Genomic DNA, 13,957 nt, shown 5'->3' with positions numbered 1-13,957 from the left:
AGGACACAAAAACACTAATGAGATCTCAGTCGTTTCTCATACTAAGCAATGAGATTGAATGCAGAACAAATTGACACTTTAGTTCAAGTCAGATTTTACTCCTGCTGAAAAGTAATCTTGTTACGTCTCATACAGTTTTATAAGAAATCTCAATTTCGATCAAATTTTCCAAGGCTCATAAACGGCGATGCAATTAAATGCAAAGCAATTGGAAAGTGTTTGAGATGTAAATTTGAGATATGATAAAAATGACTTAAGATATTATGTCTTATTTTCTGTAAAAAGATATAAAAATTCTGTTCGTTTTTGTTTAAAACAAGCAAAAAAAATCTGCCAATGGGGCAAGAAAAATAATCTTGTTTAGCCTTTGAATTAAGATTATTTTTCTTACTCCACTGGCTTTTAAGCAAAAGCTAACACAGTTTTGATTTTGTAAATTTTGTAAATGCATCTTGATTCAAGAATGTTTAGATATTTATACTAGAAAACAAGACAAAAATACTAAGAAAATAATTTTTTGCCGTTAAAGTAATTTTGTAATGTTGCATTTCAAAAGATGTCTCAACTATCTCAATTTTGCTCAATTCTTTCAAGACTCAAACAACACAGCAAATGGAAAGCTTTTCTTCTATGATAAGTTAATGAGATCCAAAAATATCTCGCATAATGCTGTGATTGGAAATCTGCGATCAGAGTCCGAGATCTCAGTTGATTCTCGTACAAACTGATGAGATTGAATGGAGAACTTCAAGTAATCTTTTACAGAATTTCAAGATATCCTAACATTGTCTCAGTTTTGCTCAAATTGGACAAGACTCATAAACAGCAATGCTTTTAGCTGGAGACTTTTGCTTCTAGGATTTGGTCTCAAATTGTATTCAACTTCCCAATCTGCAATCAAAAGTCAGAGATCTCAACGTGAACTCAAAGATTTCTCATCAAATTCTCCCAGGTCCAACTGATCTAATCTAGTATTCGCATTCATTTTCTAACTCTAAACTGTTTTATCTTCAGAAATTTTAAGACAAACCCAACTAAGGTCTGATGAACTATGAAAGCACTTCCAGGCAGGTTTTACAGATGAAAATCTACTCAGTCTGATTAATTGCGTAGCTCCCAGAGTGCCGCAGTGAATTTGAGAGCGCTTGAACGCTGGCAGATGGTGGAAATTGAAGTGGAATTCAAGCAAGAGAGCCGCGCGTATCTGCGAATCCTAACACACTCGGATGGCTTTCCTTTAACACCCAGCCGTGATGTGTGTGTTTGTGTACGTCCGATTCCCTGGCGTCCGCATGTCAAGCCCGCATCTGTCCGTTTGCACATTCCTACTGCGCCATTACACACGGGCAGAGTGATGAATTACTTTTAATAAAGCAAACACAGTTGTTTCGTGTCCAGATCAATCTTTCTCTCGGTTGCCATGCCAGCCATTGTCACAAGTAATTGCCTAAACCCCTCGCCGTGTGAAATAGGGCTCTTTCGGAAGAAAGCTGAACTTGCAGCGGCCTCAATTTCCTACTCCAGTGCACTTTACGCTGCAGCGGCGAGCCGCAGGGGACGGCTTGGCTGGTTGCCGTCTTTACCGTGATAGTGCCGCCCATTCAGCGTGGCCGCCTGCAGATTCTGCATTTCCTCCGAGCACACGGGACACGGACACGTCTCAGGCCGCGGCCCAGGAGTACTCGTCCCTCCAGGTCAGAAGGACAAGTAGTGACAAGTAGTCTCCAGCTGGCACGGAAACACACTCATTTGTCTCGTTTGAAATGCTTGCGAAGACAACCATGAGCAGATTAATGACGTTTGATTAGCTTCCCACAGGAATCCAGATTAATATTCATGCAGATTAGCCTGTTATTTTGGGCTGTGCCTTCATGCTATGAACAGTTGGTGACGGCAGTTTCAATTAAGGTTTGTTGTTTGCTTTGTCGTATCTTAATCTCCCGGCAGGTGGACTGGCTACCTTTAACCAGATCAGAGGTGTAACTAGAGTGCATGAGCTGGTTGTGTGTACAGATTTTTCAAATATTTTCCTGTGTAAGTGTACCAATATTCAGAATCAAATGTTGATTAAGATTAATATTATAGCATTAAAATTGTCTAATAATAAATATTACTTTTGATAAGAAGAATAATAATAATAATGAATTACTGTAATTTTAAATAATAATATTATACATTTCATTATTATTATCATCATCATTAGTAGTAATAGTAGTAGTAGCTGTAATACTAATATGTGACCCTGGACCACAAAACCAGTCATAAGGGTCAATTTTTCGAAATTGAGATTTATACATTATCTGAAAGCTAAACAAATAAGCTTCCATTGATGTATGGTTTGTTAGGATACAACAATATTTGGCCGAGATACAACTATTAGAAAATCTGGAATCTGAGGGTGCAAAAAAATCTAAATACTGCGAAAATCGCCTTTAAAGTTCTTAGCAATGCATATTACTAATCAAAAATGAAGTTTTGGTATATTTACAGTAGGAAATTTACAAAATATCTTCATGGATCATGATTTTTACTTCATGTCCTAATGATTTTTGGCATAAAAGAAAAATCTATAATTTTGACCCATACAATGTATTGTTGGCTATTGCTACAAATATACCCCAGCGACTTAAGACTGGTTTTGTGCTCCAGGGTCACATATTTGAGTTAGAACAATAACAACTATTTTAATAAGAAGAAGAATAAAGTTGCGTTTAGTTATATTATTCATATTAATGTAATTATTCAACATCAATAAGAATTAAACAATAATATTAATTGTGATAATAGTGATATTATTATTATTATAATTATTATTAGTTGTAGTAGTAATAGTACTATTAGGATTAAAACAATAACAAATATTTGAATAATAATAATATTGCTTTGTTATATTAATATTATTTTACAGCTATAAGCATGTTTTAATAAATATTACTTTTAATAATTATAATAAAATGATGATATATTAATTTCATAACATTATTTTAGTTGTAAATTAGTACAACTATTATTTATAAATAATTATTAGGCAGTTATTAAGTTGATAATAATATTAATTATTGTTATTATTATTATTATTACTGGATTATGAAAATGAGTAAAGTTATCCAATTATTTTCAAAATTATTTAGGGCTATGTCTAAATGTTAATGTATTTGTTCATTAATTGTTGGGATGGTGAAAAGTGTCTTCATATGACAGATGGTTGAAGAATGAGAGACATTTCTTTTCTTCTGGAATAATGTGCAGTGATAAATCGTAAGTTAGACTAGGAATGTGTAATAAATGGTGACTATTTTGATTTCATATTGATGTTAACCGTTAGGCTTTGCCTCTGTGTTTTCTGAAGGTGCCCGTTTGTGCTGCACCACTTTGAGCCTGTGGCTAAGGACACCTCTTACAAATTGCACTTTTAAAAGACTGGAAACAGGGAAAATTGGGTCGACCCTCAGGAATGCTTTCCATGGCAGACAAATGTCATCCGAGCGACTAAGACCAAGTCTATTGACTTGCTAAAATCCAGAGTCTGCGGAGAACTTAGTTAAATTAGTGGTTCTATATTTAAACCGCTGCATGTGTTGCGAATTAGGCTGCATTTGTCTGGTAATCGCATGGGAGATCTGCGCGTGAGCATTCCAGGCTAGCTGGAAACAGAGCTGCTGGACAATAACCAGCCATGAGGGGCGAATATAAAATCCTGTCCCAGTTCTCTCTCATCTAGCAGCGTTGTCCCTCTCTCCTGCGCTAACACCTCGTCCGGATCGCTTGTTTACATGTTAATGGACGCACAAGCTAAACATCTCGGTTTCCTGTTTCTCAGTGTCACTCAAGTTCAGTTTAGCGCTCTGTGTTTGTAATCATCTCACAGCGGCCATGTTGTCCATGTGCTTCGGATTCATAACTCCTTATATGTAGCGACTGAGAGTAAATGATGTACTTAGGCCTCAATAGTATTTGGTAATATTCCACATTTAGACAGAGATCTCTTAGCAAACAAATTCCATCATTAAACTGATTTTTATAGTTTTCCAGGCTATGGCTAGTTCTTACTATGGTGTTCTGAGTGCTTCTTAGCATGTTGTGAGGTTACTAGGTTGTCTAAGGTGGTTAATGCGTTGCTGAGAGGTTACTAGGATGTTCTGTGTTTAAGAAATTGCTACGAGGTTGCTGGGTGATTGTTGCCGTGTGGTTTCTAGGGTGTTTGGTTGTTAGTGTCTTGCTATGAGGTTACTAGCTGGTTAATATGTTGCTATGGTGTTGCTAGGGTGTTCATTGTGCTTGTTTGAATGTTGTTATAAGGTTATGAGGGTGTTTTAGGTAGTGAATATGTTGTTATGGTGTTGCTAGGGTGTTCTGGGTGGTTGTTAACATGTTGCTTTGATGCTACTAGGTGCTTCTGGGTGTTTAATGTGTTGCTATGGTAGTTAATACATTGCTATAGGGTTTTTGGGGTGTTCTGTGTGGTTTGAATGTTGTTATGAGGTTACTGGGAGGTTTTATGTAGTTAGTACATTGTTATGGTTTGTCAGCATGTTGCTATGAGGTTGCTAGAGTGTTTTAGGTGTTTGTTAAAGGTCACATATTGTACACCTTTCTGTCTAATTAATATTCATGAGCCTCTCTTCTGATTGGCCTGTTGTTTTCTGAGTGATGCACAGCCAGGCCAATGACAGGTACTAGGGTCATGTAGGGCCGACGTCACGATTACGTCACAACGCTAGCTTGAGGCAAAACAAAGGGAAAACTGGAGGCGGCCCATTCAAACCAGCACAGATTCATCTACATAAGGAGCTTAAAATATAATCAGGGATGCACATACGTTTTTCGGCCTGGTTCTCCTATGAGAAGCTGGAGATTTGATTTGGTCCTCACACGGGCCACAACATGTAGTGTGACCCATAAAATATAACTATAAAAAAAATAAAATAATAATAATAGTGATGATAATATTATTGTACTTTATTTAGTTTTTTTTTTAATAAAATAATAAACGAAATAATCAAGTGTGATAATATTATTTTATTTAAAAAATAAAAAGGGAAAATTACATACAAATACAATTATTTTATAGTAAACTTAAAAATAAAATGCTAATATTTTAGCATATTATTTGAATTTTCATAATTTTTAAACGTAAAATCAGCTAGCTTTTATTTCGGCAGGTTGCCGGCAAGTAAGTATATGGGCTTCTGGGTTTAGCGCTGCTGATTGAAGAGCGTCAGTGAATGAAATGTCACAGTTTTGCTTTGAAAACAACAGCTGCTAGCCTAGATTATGCTTTCAGTTTGAATAGAGATCATATACAGTAGAGTTTGGCTAACTAAAATGGTAACTGTGCATTAACAGCTGTCATCCATGTCGGTACGCAAATGCGCTGTCAGAACTTATTTACACAGCGCATTTTTAATTTTGTTCACGCATGCGGACCTGCGGACCACTTATGTGCACCCCTGTATATAATCTTGTTGTGATGTTGGGTGCCAGAATTGACGTAATACAGACTAATGTCTGTGTGCATGTGTGTAAAACAACAAACTGATGATTTATATATAATCATTTATAATTGTATATACATTGTTGTGATTAATTATGGCTGGAATAATAATGTAGCTGTAAAAATAGTTGCCTGATGAAATTGAAATGTATTTACTTCTTCATCATGACAAGATATACACGGTGAGTTTGTCTTTACTATACACATTAGATGTGATCCACCTCATAGTAACAGTCCATCCTTTGAGTGCGAGTGTAACATTACAGGTCTGCCGATCTGGTTTCGTCCATTAAAGTCAACATTTAACCTCGCGTGGATGCGATGCGATGCCGTCTGGGGGTTTGGCAAAAGGATGGTGACTGAAGGCGGTGACTGAGTAGTTCAGACGTCACATTTTTACGGAAGTCACAACACCTCCTGAAAAATCCCAGATACTTTATGCAGGCTGTGTGCATTTTACTGTGGATTGACTGTTTTGAAACTTATATGGTAGTTACATAGCCCCTAGACTTCAGTTATCATGAAAAAACCCAGGAAATTTCAGTTTTGATAATGTGGGACCTTTAATGCGTTTCTCTGTTTTCTAGGATGTTTTGAGTAATAGTTAGGAAGTTACTTTGAGGTTTCTATGGGGTACCTGTCTGAGGGGTTGTTAGCATGTCACTAGGTTTTCTGGGTTAATTCTGGCTTGTTTTAGCATCTACCAGGTGAAAATTGAGTGCTATACAGGTATTTTTCATGTCAAAGGGGATTGTTTGAATCCTTTTTCTCAAGTAGAACAATTGTACTCAACTTAGCAAATATCGCTAATGCAAGTGTGGATGTAGTGATTGTTTAAAATGCTAATCCTGTGAGCGGCTCCATGAGAATTGGTGGTGATTGTTTTATAATGAAATCTAATTAAGGTTAATAAAGTGGATGAGAGGTGAGACGCTGTACTGTATGCGATGTGATCGGCTCGATGACTTCACAGAAATGCCTGCAGGCTTTTTCCTTCTGAAGGATGTGTGCTGCATCTTGACGCCGGCGCTCGCAGTTAAGATAAAAGTCAGCGGATTTCGCCCAATCTGTTTCGGCTCGTCTCGCAGCGCTGCTGATATAGCTCTCTCAGCTCTCTAAAGTCTTTTAATTCCCACATTTATGTTTAATACCGAATGCATTTTTAACTGCATCTGCTTTGTAAGGAGACGTGCTGTAAAGCATCCCGCAAAGATTTCCACGAATACGAGTGAAAACATGAAACAAGAACGACTTTGGTTCTTTAACGAGGCGTTCGTATGGAACAGATATAAGTCCTACATGTTTAAAGATGATCTTATTTATTATTTACCGCATTACTCTGTTTTTTTCAGAGCCTTTGCATTAAGGTTCTTGAAGGTTAAGATAAGGTAATGTTGTGAAGGTCAGCGTCCTGACACGCTTTCGTGTTTCTGCAGTAAATTTACTCTGTACGAGCTAGAAAAACAAGCTAGAGCTCTCGAGAAACAGCTTGAAAAGCTGGCACTACTCTCACACAAGATGTGTCAAAACACTGAATTTCTGGGTTTTTCATTCGATTTTTGTCAGGTTGTATTGTGCACACAGCTGTACATGACACAAACAAAAGGCTTTTAAACTACTGAGTCTGATTCATTATAGAGAATCAATTGATTCATTTTAGGTGGATTCATTTGAAAGGATTCATGTTAATGATACAATAATAGCATTTAGGCAATAATCAAATACCTGAACTGTTGAGTCTGATTCATTTTAGTGAATCATTTCAGTGAATCAGTTGATTCATGTTAGTGAATTCATTTTTTAGGATTCTTGTAAATAATATGTGACCCTGGACCACAAAACCAGTCATAAAGGTAAATTTTTTTAAATTGAGATTTATACATCATCTAAAAGCTGAATAAATAAGCTTTGTTATGATAGGACAATATTTGGCTGAGATGCAACTATTTGAAAATCTGGAATCTGAGGGTGCAAAAAATTCTAAATATTGAGAAAATCACCTTTAAAGTTGTCCGAATGAAGTTCTTAGCAATGCATATTACTAATCAAAAATTAAGTTTTGATATATTTACAGTAGGAAATTTACAAAATATCTTCATGGAACATGATCTTAATGTCCTAATGATTTTTGGCATAAAAGAAAAATCTATCATTTTGACCCACACAATGTATTTTTGGCTATTGCTACAAATATACCCCAGAGACTTAAGACTGGTTTTGTGATCCAGGGTCACATGTAATAAAAAGCATTTAGCTAATAATCAAACACTTCCCAAACTGTTGAGTCTGGTTCATTTTAGTGAATTTATTTTTGAGGATACATGTAAATGATATAATAAAAGCATTTAAGCAATAATCAAACACCACCTAAACTGTAACTGATATAATAATAGCATTTTGTTATTGTGAATCATCATAATAATAATAATGATAATCCCTGTTTTGCAGTAAATGTACTCTGCACAAGGTAGAAAGCCAAGCCACAGCTCTTTTGAAACAAACCTGAAAAGTTGGCAGTTCTTGGAGGAGCTTCCCACCAGATGTCAAAGACTTGCATCAATCGGCACACACACTGTAAATGCATTCAGTTGCATTTTTGTAGCGCTTCCACATTCACGCCAGACAGTGTTGGTGTAGCCGCCATCTGGCTTTGATTAATGCATTTAACAATCAATAAGTGAAGCATCTGCTAATCTGCAAAGCTCCGCTCCACCATAGTCGCTGCATTATGAGCACTCTTATTCCCCATAAACACTAGATTTGATGATCAGAACGTGGCATTGACTAATCCAGAGCGTTTTGATTTCCACATTGGGCGTACTGCATTTCGTATGAGTCCCGAAATGAGAAGTTCTGGCATCAGAACCAGCACAATTAGCGTCAGCGCGCACTTATCTGTCACCTGCTGCTCTGATGCTGATTCCAGACAGGTGTGATTACAATAGTAGGTTTCTTGGGCGCTTTTGGGCCCATCATTGTGCAGCATGAGGAAGTTGTGACAGGCGCTGAATGCCGAATGCACAGCATTGATTACGGTCCTGAAGTGTGACCTTTTTTCAGCGCATCCCTTCACAGTTTGATGCGGATCGTGGATCGATGGCGCTCGGCGATGGAACGCGTGTGATTGCACAGTAAATGCATTTCGGCCGCCAACTGAGAAATGGTTGGATATGGATGTCACATTTTATTGTCACTAACTTCGATATGTACAGAAACATGTTTTGTGGATTTTCAGTGTTGAGGAGTGACTAGATAAAAATGAGCATGCTGCTAACTTAACTAGCTTTTAGAGTGACGGTAGTTTAAAATGTCACTTTTCTAGTAAATTGTTGCTTTTTGTCAAATTTTTTTGTCAAAACTCTGAATTTCTAGGTTTTTAATCATGTTTGTTTTTTGTCATGTTGTCTTGCACACACACAACTGTACACAACGCAACCTGAGGCAAACGCCTCTTAAACTGTCAAGTCTGATTCATTTTACTGAGTCGTTACAGTGAATCAGTTGATTCATTTTAAAGAGTTCATGTAAATGATATAATAATAGCATTTAGGCATTTAAATTGAATAATAATAGTATTATTAATTATTTTTTTATAGTTATATTTTATGGGTCACACTACATGCCGTGGCCCGTGTGAGGACCAAACCAAATCTCCAGCTTCTCAAAGGAGAACCAGGCCGAAAAACGTATGTGCACCCCTATATATATATATATATATATATTCAAATTAACTATTCACTGATTCATTCAAGATTCCCCATGTCTTTTGTTGTTGTTGTGAAACATTTAATTAAATGCTAGTATTTGTCACTTTGTTTCCGTTATAGATAATTATGATTGATTTATGTGTTTATTACTGTGAAATTGAAATTAAGTTTAATGTTTAGCACTCTAATTGAGATCCCAACTGTTTTTCTCCCGGGTAATTGCTTGAGAATTAATTGTTTGTATATAAAAATGTTATTGTATCATCTGATGTTATGTTATTAATAAGATATCAGCCCACCTAAATAGATTGAGTGCAGTAGTTAGCTACTTTTTATGAATTCCTTTCCTTTGTTAGCTTGACTTTAAAATATGAGTATCTTGTAACAATTTTTTTTCAAGACCAGGTTTTTTAGTCAGTTGACTAGGACAGTAAAGCAGCTGTTGTCATGTCTGGAGTAGTGTTTAAGGCCATAACCATCACACACGGCTGGTCATTACCACCATAAAGCACATCACTGGACGAGTTAGTCATTAAATATCTGCACAAATGTGCCATAATGCCATAAAGTTTTTCAGCCTCATAATTATTCGCTTCTCTTTGTAGTTTGTGTAAGTCAGGTGATTAGCAGCACAGCAGAGTCTGGCTCAGTAATTAGTCCTAAACAGCCTCGTTTGCTTCATCTCTTCATCACACTTTTCTGTCTGTGTTTTTAGCCAAAATCACAGCAGGTGAGGTACTGTAGGGGGCAAGCGTTGCCAGGTGAGTGTTGCTAGGCAGCCAGTGACTCCATCAGGGGGCAAAGCATACCTGCCTATAGGAATGATGTCTGTTAAGGGCACTTAGGTACAGATAGATTTCACAAGAGCACATTTTGGGTCATACTTTCATCCAAAATTCAAATAAAAACAATAAGCGGTTATTTTTTGAAAAAGATAATGAAAGCTATTTTTTGCATTGTGACATTATTTTTATGACAATTAACACATTCTGCTTCTGTATTTTAATTACTGTAATGTAGATGTCTTGCTGCTTTTTTAAAGAAGCTTCTTCTCATTACTGCAATACATATTTTACTATTTTAATAATGGATTAAACTATTAATACAAATACACAATATTTTATTTTAATTTAGATATATATACATACACACACACACACATATATATATATATATATATATATACATATATATATACATATAGATGCAGGCATTTATATACGTAATTATCATATTTTTATATCTCAAAAAAGTTTACTCATCAAATATGACATGCAGTATAACATGGTATATTTTAAAATGTTTATTATATATTATTTTATATTGCATGTTGTATTTGATGTGTATATGACTAATAAAAATCTATATAAAATATTTACAAAATCTATAAGTATATTCTCAGTGCTCTACAGACATCTGGTCTCAGATTCATTGCTGTTAGTGTGAGGAAATCATTTTAATTCAGCACACGTTCAAGCCTCGTAATGTGCGGCAAAGCGCGCCGCTGTTCGAGTTTTCAATTGAAGTGCTCAGAAAACGTCTGAATCACGGCGGGCGGTCTTTGCGGGATTGAATAATTTTTGTTTTGTCACTTATTCTACTGGAACCTTGAAAAAAGCAGCAGCTCTTCATTCTGAATGCTGAAAAACTTTGAGAGCTGAAGGAAGCTCAATGTGTCATGCGGCTGAGAGGTGTGTTTGACAGTTTTCCACTGTTATGTCCGTGGTTATGATTATATGTAATTGACTGTGGATGGAGCGTCACATTTAAGATATGAGGTGCCAGCGCAGCCAGACGCCACACTTGATCTGAACAGTTGTGTCTCCATATGCCAACCCGGCTCAGATCAGTCATTCTCCAGCAGTCCCTGAGAAACAACACTGCATTGACACGCACCGGAGAGCTGCATCATCTGATGGATGTAGAAACATGCAGAATAGATTTCCACTACTCTATATAGAATTGAACTATTTCTAGTTACCACTTAAAGATTCTGATTGTTCAAAGATAAAGTTTGCGAGTTCTGTTCCACTTGGATCATCAAAAGGAATTGCAAAAATTATAATGCAAAAAGTTTTTCTGAACACTCCTCCTCCCTTCATTAATTGGACAACCTGATAGTCCCGCCCCCAAACTCTCATCATTGGTTGACTCAGTGTTGCTGATGTCAAGCTGAAAGAAAATGAACAAACAGAGCAATGTTTTACACTTTCCAGTTATTTTACCATTGCGTAAATTGCACGTCACCTTTAATGATTCCATTAACAATTGTTTTGTAATTCTGAGGATGAAAATAAGGTGGACCTAATAATATACTAATAAAAAAAAAACATTATTATAGTTTTTAATACATATTTTAAGAGCCACTCTGACTGATTCAGTGATTGAGTGAGTCGTTTAACTGATTCAAACTGATATTATGGATTTGGGATTGATTCATTATAAAGAATCAGTTCATAAGAGTCACTTTTAACCCGTTTTCTGAACACTCCTCCCTCCCTCCAGATTTTAGGAGAAAATATCTTAACATTTCACAAGTTGCGTCACCTTTAATGACTCTTTACAGACCTTTTAAAGAAGCTAATAAAAATTGTACCTCATAATTGGTGTTACTATAAAACAATAATGTATTTGGTAACACATTTTTATATATATTTTAAGAGCTACTTAAAGACTGAGTGAGTCGTTCAGGAATCTTTTTTTTTTTTTTGATTCATTATAAAGAACCACAACATAAGGTTCATTTTTAACAAGTTGCATCACCTTGTAATGATTCCTTGAACGGTTATTTTATTCATTAAGGAAGCGGATAAAAATAGGCCATAATAATTGGTGTTAAATATATATGCTATGTATTTGGTAACACATTTAGTTACTTAATGATTGAGTGAGTTATTCAGGAATCATAAGTCTATTTTATATTGATTCATTAGTAAGAACCAGTACAAAAGAGTCATTTGTTTGTGAATCACTATATTGATTGTGTTGTATGTTTGTTGTTATGTGCAAACAGTGAGGGCAACACAAAAGAAATATGTTTTGGCAATATAGTGTCTATTTAGCATGCAGTTTTTTTTTCGTATGACATTCTGCCCACATTAGCACAAGAATACTCATGTTCAAGAATCATTAATGGATCTGAAGATTATTAAAATCCTTCAGTTCCAGTGCTTTGTTTTTTTCTAAACGCCTGCTTTGTTCAGACCAGATTGTGGCAGCTCTGTGTTTTTTCCTCTTTGCATGTAATGGGAAATTAAATACATAAAGTTAATAAAGTGAAATGAGAGGTGGAGAGATTGGTGTTGTGTTAGTGGGAATGAAAGCGATGCCGGATGAAATCACTGCGCCGTCGGCATCTGCGCTGGGAATTCAGTGCGCTAATCGACCAATTAGAGCTTTCGGATTCGGCGGAGAGACGTAACACAAAGCCCGACCTGTCATTTAATCAACTTAATTCTAATTTAAAACCGGCGGAGTGCAAGCACGCTGTTTGCTTACGTTGAATAATCACGTATTTGTTTCGCTTTCGCTAAAAGAAAAACACATTTGCTTTAAAATTGCATTACAGAAACAGGATTGAATCCCAGACGTTTGAAACAAACCCCCGAATCCATTTGCCTTCAGGCAGATATTGATGTCGAAACCTAAAAGCGCTCAACGTGCATGTGTACGTACAGCGGCCGAGCGCATCCAATTGTGGCGCAGTGGGCCGTATACAAAGAGGCAATTAATATCGAGCCGAGCACGGTGGCCTGCGACGTCCTATAATAACATGGTTAGACCAAAGGTTAATGTGTTGAATTCAATATGCATCCCCATTCGTTTCAATGAAGCTGTCCGAAAAAAAGAGAGGTAGGCTGTAATCAAAGGGCTCGCCGTGCAAAGTGAAATTAATTAGGGGCCTTCATAAATTCAATGTCATGTCTTAATCTTCCGCTGGTCCCCTCCCAGCCGTTATCAGCTCAGCTGGAAGTGGGCCGCATGCTCAGGCCGATCTAATAAACGACTGTGTGAGATGATAATTGTGAATGAGCTTTATGTCGGTGGAGATGTGAGTCCGCTCGGACCAGAGAACCCTTTAGTCAAACGCCAGTGAAAATGATGGTGTTTATCAGCCCATCTCCCTCACGGTGAATATAGAGAGGACATTATGTGTTCTGAAAGTGAACTGCTGTGATATTTAATACAGTCGAGGAGTCTGGTTTGCATCACATGATCAAAATAACAGCAGCCTTATTGAAAACACGAATGCATGCATGTCTGAGATACGACGTCCGTATCAGAACCTACATGACAGACAAAATTTAAAGGAATAGTTCAGCCAAAAATGGAACATTTGCCGAAAATGTACTCACCCTCAGATAATCCAAGATGTAGTTTAATTGTTCAAGATTTGGAGAAATTTGATCCTTTGCAATGAATGGGTGCCGTCAGAATGAGAGTCCAAACAGCTGATAAAAACATCACAATAATTCACAAGTAACCCACACCACTCCAGTCCATCAATTAACATCCTTATGAAGCGAAAAAGCTGCATGTTTGTAAGAAACAAATCCATCATTAAGACACATCAAACCATTGCTTCCAGCCGGTCTTGTATCTATAATGCTTCCTCCAGTGAAAAAATGGTCTTGTCTGAATCAGGAGAGAAATCTGCATAGATCAAGGACCATTTACAAGCACAAAGAGTCAAAATCAGCTTCATCTTGGATGGACTGAGCCTGAGTACATTTTCATTTTGGCTGAACTATTCCTT

The 13,957-nt window shown here is 36.6% G+C and overlaps 1 protein-coding gene across 1 annotated transcript in view; it reads left to right on the top strand.

The window, feature by feature from the left end:
- Positions 1–13,957, top strand: part of LOC306865726 (tetratricopeptide repeat protein 28-like) — a 283,922-nt gene that overhangs the window by 164,123 nt on the left and 105,842 nt on the right. The gene's annotated exons all lie outside the window — the stretch shown is intronic.

This window comes from Barbus barbus (assembly GCF_936440315.1).
Source record: "Barbus barbus genome assembly, chromosome: 47".
Taxonomy (NCBI): Eukaryota; Metazoa; Chordata; class Actinopteri; order Cypriniformes; family Cyprinidae; genus Barbus; species Barbus barbus.
This window is presented reverse-complemented; position numbering and strand designations above follow the sequence as displayed.